Here is a 9,966-nt window from a genome sequence, read left to right as displayed (position 1 = left end):
TTCATGGTTGTCTGGAGCACCCGGGATCACAGGATCTGGCCAGGTTATCTCAGCATTGGACTGCCATCATCACCAATCAATATCCCAAATTACCTCTTCATACTGAAGGTGCTTTGCTAATTTTCATGGATCCCCTGTGTTTCATGCCCTTGGTGTCCTGTCATGCACTGATAGTTTTAGTCCACAAGCTAGAGTGCAATATGCTTATGAGTAATAGCATCTTATTGGAGTGTAAAGATCTTCCTATTTCACTGATTTATCCTGCACTTAAACTAATTCAAAATTCACTTACTTCAAAAGTACTGGAAGCAAAATGCTCTCTGTAAATAGCCTAGCTTTTTCTAAACTGATATCTCTGAAAGGGGAGATGGAATAACTTGCACTATCTATTTTCTCTGGGAGGGAGCGTCACTGTATTATTTTGACTGTTTTCCATAACGAGGGCCATAGTTGATTCTTCTCTGTAAAGAGGTTCATGGGCTGGCAAGGACTGTTTGACCTTTATCTCTGAGTCTTTAGAAACTCTGCTCAGATGAACCTGGAGTTTATTTCAGCAGCTAGTTAGGCAGCAGCTTTGTTTTCAGTGCAGTGAGCGGTGGATTTCTGAACCACAAACCCCAGATATCCCCAACCTGTCCCCTTGCTTTGCGGGGTCTTTTTGCTTTTCCTTTCCTCAGACATTTCAGATAGACTTTCAAGTTTATGAGCTGTCACTTCTCACACTGCAGAAGAAAAACTGGACCCAGCCAGGACTGGTTGCGTGGCTCAGCTGCGACAGAAAGCTGCACAGCGGGGAATGGGGAATGAGGCAGGGGGTGTGACAGCAGGCACGGGTCACCAGCACAGCTCCTGCCATCCGTGGGATGGGGAATGAGGCAGGGGGTGTGACAGCAGGCACGGGTCACCAGCACAGCTCCTGACATCCGTGGGATGGGGATGAGGAGAGTGAGGGTGGGAAAAGGCCAGAGGGGGGTGATGAGGGCTGCTCCTGATGCTGTGCTCCTGGAGGTACCCAGGGATCGCTGGCTTCTGGTGGGGTCAAGCCCTGGTGTTCCAAGCTGGTGGGTGCCAAGGGAGAAGAAGGCACAGGGAAGTGTGTGGCCAAAGTTCAGCAGCCCAGGATGTGTGAGCACAGCCCTGCCAGGGTTCCCAACAGCATCGGGGAGAGGCAGTCTGGGAGGTATGAGCTGTTTCCCTGTGGACCTGAGCTACAGATGATGCCCTGACCTGACATGCAGTGACACAGCCCTGTGGAAGTCAGTCACTCAGCACACTGCAGGGGTTTTCTGCTCCCAAATGAAGCCAAATGTTTTACATGAGTAAGTTCTACCTAGAAATCGCACTTACAGATGGACTGAATTACAGGCTGACTATATTTCCTGACTCTAGCACTGCAGAGGACAAGCTCAGGTTGCAAAATTTATCAGAGAGGGTTACATACAAGCTGGTGAATGGCTAGCAAACACACAGTTTGTTTCCTGGTCTTTTTCTTAATCCCTTCATGTTCTGTACTCCAGAGCAGGGCTGATCCATCACTTGCAGCCATGGGATGGGAATTGTCATCTCCAGGGTATGCTTTCAGAGGCAGAAGCCTCTGAGCAGTAAGGTTTTCATTCGAAGTAAACCACCCCAAAACCTTTGGCTTCCTCTCTCCTCTGTTGCCTCTACCAAAGGCTCAGGGGCAGACACCCCCCATGAGGAGGCACAGCGATTGCCTCTCCCTTCCACCTCTGGGGGATGTTTATGTAGGGGTGAGGATTGCGTCCCACCACCAGTTTTGGCAAGCACTGGCAGAGTCACCTTGCTCTTCCATGCAGGCAGCAGCCTGCCCTGGCTTGCAGGTGGTGCAGGGGGGGTAGGAACTGGCTCTGCATTGCAGCAGGCTCACGGGAGGGCTGGGGCTGGGGCTGTGTTGCTGCTGACCAGACGAGACTGATCCCACCCCAGCAGCTAGCTGGGAGCCACATGAGGATGAAACAACAGGCAGGTTTGTAAAATTTAACATCTCAACAGTATTTCTAACATGAGAGAACAAGAACTTCTCCTTTTTGATAGAGAAGAAATGACTTCAGACTTCGCTAAATGTCATCCCAGGCTACATTAACTGCTGTCTTGTTCAGAGCCTGCTGTCTAGTTGGTCGTATAAGGCATGGAGCATAGTTCATTTCACCACTTGAAATTCAGGTATTATTTGCATCACAGCAGTTAGGGATACATCAGCAGAGGTTTCTTCTGCCAGGCTGCAGAAGATACCAGAACCAAGGAAGGCAGTCGTGGCATGAAAATCGAGTAAATGAACAGTCACGATGACTTATTAATCCTATTTCAATCCCAAGTAAAATAATTCAAAATCCTAAAAGAAAGAGTCCCTCAGCAGCCAAGAGAGCAGAGCCCCGCAGAGTAGGTGGCATGGGTGTTTCTGAAGAATAAATCTTAGTGGGAACACGCTGGGTACCTTGTTACCAGGCAGAGAGTGATAAATTAGGCAGCTCACAGAAGAGCTACAGAAATGATGAGGGAGGTGGAGGATCCATCTAATGAGTGGAGATTAAATTACTGAAATTGGCAGGGCTTGGCTGAGTGGCAACTGAGTAGGGGAGGAGGAACTGCACAGGGAGACGAAAGGATGAGTAAGAATGGGATGATTTAGAGACACTCACCCTGGGCTTTGCTCCTGCCCGTGAAGGGTAGGAGATCATGGGCAGGTCCTGGGAAGCCTCATTGCTGGGTCTCTGTAAAGCCTGATGCTGGTTTGGGCCGGGGGGGGAGGGCAGCTATGTACCATGGGTGGAAGGTCTCCTGGCTGAGCACCCACTGCCCACAGTGCTGGAGCATGTGGCAGTGCACAGCAGGTGAGCAGCTGGTCTCTGTGGCTGTCCCACACGGGATCAGAGGTGTCAGGTGGCCAGGAGAACGCTGGGGAATTGCAGCTTATGATGTGGAATTAGATTCTGGTGCTGGGACAGGTTTGTCAGCTCTCATTTAGCAGTTTGAACTGGCAGCATGGCTGGCTACTGGAAGGTCTTCTGTAGAAAAGGAATGAAGTGAGCAAGATGACAGTGTGTTTACTCCATGGCCCAAGCATCAGTGTGTGGTGGAGAGGGACAGCATCTCTGCTAGTAGGGCTCTGCGATGGGGCTCAGGGGAAGATGCACCCTCTTGGACACATGTCTGAGGAGGGTAGGATGGCAGTTCCCTCTCCAGGCAGCCTATCCGATTGCTATGGTAACACATGAGGAGCACCCCAGAGCACAGCATGAGCCAGCTACCCGAGGTAGAGCAGGGAGGCTGGCACAACTGTGCTGATTCAATGGCATCTTGCCATAGACAGCCATCCCTGGCCCCAGGCGAGCACAGGAGATGTCCTGCATCAGGGGGGTGATGCTGTGCAAGGCTGCAGCCCAGCACGCTCCTCGGGCATCACTGCATTCTGCTCCTGGAGTGGACCATGCAGCTGGTGAAGGGCATTTTAGAAGCACAGTGTACATTGGCACAACACTTCTAATCTGGCCTCCTGGTGCAAAGCTGGCAGCAGGCTGTGCTGTGCATGACCTGTATCCAAGGCCCTGGTACGTCCTGCTCCTTCCCAGTTCAGGATTTGCACCAGGGCTGTAGAGACTCTTCCAGCACCAAGTGGGCAGGGCACCAGCAACGTCAGTGAGAGGACTCAGGTGGTGAGGTGGAAGTGGCCTCCTGGCTGTTCTGCTAATCTCTCATCTTTGTCTGGCTGTTTGCATGACATCCTGATGGCTCAGAATGAGCTCACTGCAGCCAGCAGTGTGGCAGTCCACGTCAGCAGCAGGACATGTCTGCTCTGTGGTCGCAGCTGCCCTGTCTGTGGAGCCTCAGCACTGGCAGCCAGGACCAGGTCTCTGCATGATGTCCTGCCAGCCTCTGGCCCTGAGCACCCAGAAAGCAGGGCTGTGCTGGGATGCAAACAGTGTCCCTTCCGAGCCTGGGACCAAAGCCACTCTGTCACCACAGGCAAATCTCTTCCTCCCTCCCTGCCTTGGTTTATCCTCCTGTAGCCAAGGGATGATGTACTCCAGCACCTTGCAAAGATGAGACTGCTTCCGTGTGACTGCTGCCTTCCCCTTTCCTACCATCCTCACTCCTTTAGCAGGGGATGGAGACAGCTGGCTGACGTTTTGCCATGTCATCCTGTCGTGTGATCAGCCAAGGGATTCCTTTGCAAGCCCTGGTCCTCATCCTGCAAGAGCCAAGATTAAAATAGGAGATTATCTCCTGATAATGTGCAGATAGAGCCACTCACCCACTTACACTGAGTAAGTACCTGACAGACGGGATAGGTCCTGCAATACCCTTTCTATAGGAAGCTCTGTGCTTATTGGAGAGACTGATGGCAACAGAGAGGGGAACTGGAGGCTTTGGTCCTGAGCAGTGACTGGGCTTGCAGAGTGGGAGCCAGTTGCTCAGGAGTGGCAGGGCTCTGAGCCTCAGGCCGTGGCAGGGCATGACCAAGATGTGTAGCCCCTGGAGTGGGACACTTGTAGGTCTCTCTAGGAGCATCAGCAGCCCCAGGCTGGGCTTGCTGTGAGTGTGGTGGCCTCCCATGTTGCTCCATCTACACGTCCCATGGACAGGCTCCTCCCTGAGGAGAGCAGGGCTGGCTCTCCCCACAGTGCCCTGGTCCAGGTTGGCAGCAGGCTGTTTGCAGGAAAAGCTGGGGTGAGGAGGGAGAGTCCCAGCACTGCAAGCAGGGGGAGGACTGGAGGGAGCAGATACATAATTCAGGTGTTCAGTGATGGAAGGAAGATGCCTGGCTTCAGCCTTTTCACAGCTTATCAAAACAGTGACAGCAGAAACTAAAAGAGCCCAGAAGTCCCTGTTTGCCCCAGCATTTGCCACAACTCCTCCAGTTGCTTATAGGGGCCTTTACAATCTCTGGCCATGCTGAGTGTAGAAAAACAGACTTTAAGGGCCTGTGGGACCTTGAGGGACCATCTTGTCTGCTCGTATGCCTGTGTCACCTGTCACTGCCCCTTGTCTAACCTCCTCTATTGCCTCTGCCAACACGCACCTGGCAGACTGAATGGCTTTCCCTCTGGCTATGTTTGCAGGATTATTCACTGTATAAATCATGTGCCACAACATATTTGTTCCACACACACTTTTCCAAGTCTAAGAGCTGTTCCCTTTTTAATAGCAACTGCGAACAATGCATCAGTGAAACAGGGTGTTTGGTTTCTGAGCAGCTTGCCCAGAGATGCTCGTCTTCCACCTTTTGTTAATTTTAGGCAAGGGAGATGGATGGAGGTTCCTAGGCTGTACAGTTTAGATCACAGGAGCTGCTGCTAAAAGCCATCAGAACACTTATTCTAAACCTGAAGCTTTTCCCATGAATGGGAAAATGCTTTGACAGTGTGGAATGCCACTGCAAAACATCTTGAGTGCTTTCTTGGACTAGAGTTTAAATGTCATTGCATTTTTACTGTTTGTTTTCTATTCAGTATATGTTTACAAACTTCATTCATTCCCTGGGGGAGGTAGAGCACCATGTGAATCAATCTACCTCTTTTCAAGGTGTTCCAGTGCTTCTGATGACAAGTAAAAAATGAGGAGGAATTATGGGAGGTTAACTTCTGAAGTTTTCAGAATAAATATACTTCTAGTGCTATGTGAGACTCAGGAAATAAATGTGATAATCTCTGGAAGCTTACTTCTGAGCAGAAGCAATAATTGGGATAGCAAGTCACAGGCCAGAGACTTCCCTGCAGGGACTGCAGCCCCAGCTTACAGCTTCGCCTGGTAGGACCATCTCTTTCCAAAGTCTTCCAACCTCAGTGTAAAGCCTCCCAAGAGAACCTGCCTCTTCCTTCACAAATTATTACAAGAGGAAATTACTGTCCTTGTTAAAACACACACTTTTGATTTCGCTCAAATGTGCCTTATTCTGGTTTCCCATCAATGGGTCTTGTTAAGCCTTTGATAGATTAACGAGCCCTTTCCTGTCAGAGGGGTTTTTTCTCAGATTGGTGCTTGTGAATCACAACAGGACCGTGGAACTGGAAGGGACAGCTTGGGCCATCAAATCCCATTTCCCTGCAATTGCTGGCAACCATGTTATAAAGTCCATTTCAAACTCAATCTCAAAACTAATTGCGTGCCTTGCCCCCAATACTCCTCTCAGGAATCTGTTCCAGAAAAACATTTCTCCCACAGTTAGAAACCATCTGATTTCCAGCCAAAAGGTATTTGTGCCAATTCATACCTCTTTGTTTTTGTGCCAGCACTGCCTGTTATCTGAGGCCATTTTCCTCCTTCCTTGGTGCTCGCCTGCTGGTGTGTTTAGAGAGAAGGAGTACACTCCCCAGGTAATATGGACTAAATATGCCCAGGTCCCCTCAGGCAGGCTCTTCAGTCCAGAGGCTGTCCTTGGAGTCTGGCTCTGCCCCTACCACCGGCCTTTGCACAGCACAACAGGGGGTGAGAGACCCTTCTGCTGCTGGGAGGTGCAGGAATGTCTCAGAAGGGGCTTTACAGTCTCCCATGTGGGAAAAATGGCTCTGAGTCTTGCCTTTAGGATGTGCAGAGCCAAGCCCTACCAGCTCATGCAGGGAAGGGCTCCCTGCTGCCTGCTGTGACTTACTGCCACACCTCCCCATAACCAGGAGTCTGGTGTGAATCTCAGTGCTGCTGTGCTTTTGGAGATGAGACCCTCACAGCAGCATGTCCCCCAGGCTGGGACAGCCACCAGTCACACTAGATGATGGGGACTTAGAAGAAACTGCACCTGAAGGGAGTTCATGCTCCATGGCTTCCCACTACCGAGTTCCTCCACCTTTCTCCAAAGCAACTGGTCTTGATCCCTGCAAGGATGTGGGTCATGACCTAGATGATCCACCAGACTGACCTACCCTGGCAGTTCCCACTCGGGGCTACCAGCACCAGTTGCCCTCGCTCACCTGGACACTTACTGGCTGCTTGGGAAGCACCCTTGTTGCTAATTAATGTGACTGGAACTGTGCAGGTATGTGGTGTAAATACACGGGGTTTTAAAAGCAGAACTGTCAAATAAAGTGTTACACTCCATCAGCTCCGATTGCATCCACTGGCTGAACACCACCAGATGCTTGGATAACGCTCAGATCTGCTCATGGATGCGTTTGACATCCATGCAGGAGAAATACACATTCTATGATTAATAAAAAGAGCCAGAGCCCAGGCAGCAGGCATTTAAGGCTAAACCATTTGTTTTAGAGGGCTTTACATTCTGGTTGTAAAATTTCCTCTGGGCTGGAAGCTGGTGCCCAAGAAGAAATAGTCTTTCCGTTCTGTATGATTTGCTTGCAAATCCTATTAGTCTTCTGTGCAGCACATCACAGGAGAGGAGACACAAGGATGTCAAAGCAGGGCATTTTGCTAAGCACTGTGGTTTAGTTGTGTGCTCAGAGTAGGGAAGACCAAAGGACTGCGACTCTTCATTAAATGGTGTCTATTTTGAGGTTTATCTTATATTTTTGGAACTTAAAAAAAAAAACATTTCTTTTTTTATGTGTGATATTGGGAAACTGGAGAGCGGGCTTGTTGATGCCAGCAGACTCTCTGTGGGTTCTCCAGTTGGGAATAAATATATCTCCATATATAAGGAGGATTAATCTCTCTCAAGACCAATCTATATGTATTATAACAGTTATGTGAAAGGACATATATATGAGCTAAGCAGAGCAGCAGAGTGAACCCACTCTGCGCAGGGCTGCCTGAGAATGTCTGTGTGTCCCCAGTCCTGCAGCGTGTGCTCCCCCCCCAACATGACCCATCCTGCACCTACTCAGGATTTTCATTTTGGGTTCAAGCCTGATTGCTAAATTTACAACCACTTTTCTGTGGGCTCAGCCTGTCCAGGCAGGAACCTTGTGCCTTCCCTGTGGGCTCTACAGAGCTCAGGGGACACCCCCAGGCTGAGCACCCTGCCTGGGTATGGGCTGTACACCTTCTCTTGGGCCCTGGGGCAGGAAGCTGCGGGTGAGGGATGTGAGCCTTTGCTTCTGTCAGTTCAAGTTAGTCCCTTAACATTCACATTACTGTAATGCAGTTGAAAAAGAATCCACGAGTTACAGGAAATGATTTACAGGACACAAGACACTGCATTTCAGAGGTCTCATGTGTACCATAAAAAATATATTATGAAGGAATAATCTCTATCAGAACTGGGGCTGCACAGAGAGAACACATGTCCAGCTGAGAGCAGCATTGAGCTTTTGTTCATTATGGGAAAAGTCTGTGCTCTTCCTCTTTTCTGATTAATATTTTCCTCAGCTCTGGGTATCTAGTTAATATTTGCACTTAATTTTATTTTTTTTCCCCCACATGTTGCTCTGGCCATGAGACCAAGCACAGCTGAGACTCCCATGGCACGTTGCTCTGAGATGTTCCCTGCTCAGCTTCATGCAGTAACAAGATTTGGAGCAATCCCCCGACTTTCCCTGGAAAACCTAGGCCATGGGTCATCAGCTGGGGGAGCATGAGGGAGCTCCCCCAGCTCTCTCCCACCCAGCCCATGCCCAGTGGAATGCGCATCTCTGCAGTTTCCCAGAGTGGAGGCTGGTGGAGAAGGGTCACTGCCTCCAAACACTCCTTCTCCTGCTTATAAGCAGAATGAGGTATCCAGTGTATGAGGCTGGAAACATACTTACTGTGGCCCCATTAGGTGCTAACATGCAGCTTCTCTGTGGCTTTTGTCACCTCGATCAGGTGCTGGCTTTTGGGGTGATCCCAGTGTTCAGCAGGTCAGGTACAAGAGGTTAGATTGCTGCTCATTCACCTGTGAGGTGAATGACTGCGTTCCTCAGTTCCTCTCTGTACCTTGGTGATGCCAGCACTGTTCTGCTGAGGGGGGCTATGGTGGCCAGCATGCCAGTAGCTGTGATATGCCCCAATGTCACAAGACAGCACCTATGAGAGAGAGACTCTTGGGAGACCTCAGAGTGAGGGATAGGGGGAAGCTGAGAGACATTAAAGCATTTCTTCCCCTCACAAAATCCTCGCTGAAGCCAAAGCTGAGAACTGGAGGTGGGAAGTGCCAAAATGTGGAGCTGGGAAGAGGTGGTGGCGGCTGCTCCAGAAAAACTGTGAGGAGAGAGGCTCTCAGCCCCACCAAGGCTGGCGACAGAGTTCCCGAAAGAGCAACGTGTGAGGGTGTAATTGGCCTCACCTACTATCGCAGCTCCTGGCACCTAAACTATGAACCCTGTGTGCTCCAAATTGCCCTTAGCTCCACTGTACTAGCATGTAAGCCACCGCCTGCCCCTGCCCACAGTCTGCCACCTCTCCTCAACCTCCCAGCAGGCAGCAGGTTGCCCTGTGAAACCTACCTACCCACTCTGCTCTGGAGCCAGGGGACATCAGCCCTGCTGCATGGGGCTGACCCAGAGGACCTATCTAGGCATTCCTTTTTAGGGAGCTGGACAGTTTGGGCAGGAGCCATGGGCTGGGGGCAGGAGGGTGGGAGATTGACCATATAGAATGTGCTTTGGGGGCATGGAGGGGGCAGGTCAAGACGAGGGGTCAGGGGACTGTGGCATGGCGATTTCTGCCGAGGGAAGGGAGAGAGCTTTTGGAGGATAGCTGGCACTGCCTCCTGCCCTTGGGCGCCCGCGCCTCCCCTGCGGCCGCGAGCGCTGGCAAAGGGTGGATGTGGCACAGCAGGTGGATCTGGGGGGCGGAGTGTGGGGTCGCTGGGCGCTGTCCCCATTGCACCGAGGGGGCAGCAGAGCCGCAACCACCCGGGACCTGCCCTGGCCGGCACCGTGACCGGGGGGAGCTCCGAGTTCTCCCCGGCGCCGCCCGAAGGCAGCTCCGGGGCCGCCCGCCGCTGTCCGCGGTGCTGATCGCCCGCGGTGCTGCCCCGCTCCGCCCGGCGCTGCCCTCGGCGCTGCCCCCGCCCGGCCCGGCGGTGCCGGCGCGCTCCCCGCACTGGCGGCGGCGGCGGCGGGGGCGGGCCCT

This window comes from Gallinula chloropus, assembly GCF_964237585.1.
Source record: "Gallinula chloropus genome assembly, chromosome: 15".
Lineage (NCBI taxonomy): Eukaryota > Metazoa > Chordata > Aves > Gruiformes > Rallidae > Gallinula > Gallinula chloropus.
The sequence above is the reverse complement of the archived record's forward strand: the minus strand, read 5'-3'. Positions refer to the sequence as shown.